Genomic DNA, 1,098 nt, shown 5'->3' with positions numbered 1-1,098 from the left:
TCTGGTATGTATGCCTAATGCTCACGAACCGTCCGTACGGACAATCATATGACAGACTACTTACCTTGATGCTGAGCTGTTTGATACTGTCAATCACCATCCAAACTTTTTTTCTTAAGTTTTTTTTTTTTACTCCAAAGTGTGCCGAGCTATAGTTGAAAGAGTTGTAGTTTCGCAAGAAGTCCAGTGTCCACATCAGCCAGTGTTGCTCGGTGAATTTAATGTCCTCAAGGAGTTGTTTGGCTACGACTTTATGTACTCCAAATTTCTCTTTGAATGAGACATCGGTATAGTCATCGAACTCTGCCTGTTTCTTTCTCTTGTACCCCATCATAAAGTGATTTAATTAATCACTAAAAACAGTTATTACTTATGTGTTGTTATTCTTGTTGTTGTTGTAGTAGTTGTAGTTGTGGTAGTTGAATGTTATCGATATGGGGTGGGGTTATTGTTTCGATTTGTGGGGTGTGTAAAGCAATCTTAAGATTTGTTCCAACAGACACCCCTAATCTAATTTGGGAAGTGGGTTGAGAACAGACCACCAAACTTGAAATGAGAAGTTGTCATGTTCCTCACAGTAAATCTCATACTTCCCGACTTGTGGTTCTATGTTGAGACAGGTGACATATATACACATTTGTCTATTATAATACTTACTTCACCAATTAAAATGTGCGTACAATCTTCAGATTTACTTGAACATCTTAGATTGATATAATGAGGTAGTTTTTCCAAACAAGTTCATATAGATTTCAAATTGACCAGAGACTAATCTTTAATATTGGCCTATTGTCTCTCACTCTTTAATTTCCGATGTAAGGGAAGATCTTAATTAGTCATAGGTTGAGATATTAAGTAACAACTTAATCCTCTCAATTAAATTGTTATTGACAATATTTATCATACAATGGTTTATCTAGTTATATTAGATGATAATATTTTTTTTTTTTTGTTTTTTCTCACAAACACTTCTCTCCTGAGGAGATGGTTGTTATCAATCAGAGCGTAGCTGAAGGCCTAAACTACGATCGTATTGCGGCCAAACTCTTAGCAGATTTTGGAAATAGTAAGAATCAATCAATCAATCAATCAACCAAT

The sequence above is a fragment of the Acytostelium subglobosum genome, assembly GCF_000787575.1.
Source record: "Acytostelium subglobosum LB1 DNA, scaffold: scaffold43, whole genome shotgun sequence".
Classification (NCBI taxonomy): Eukaryota; Evosea; class Eumycetozoa; order Acytosteliales; family Acytosteliaceae; genus Acytostelium; species Acytostelium subglobosum.
The sequence above is the reverse complement of the archived record's forward strand: the minus strand, read 5'-3'. Positions refer to the sequence as shown.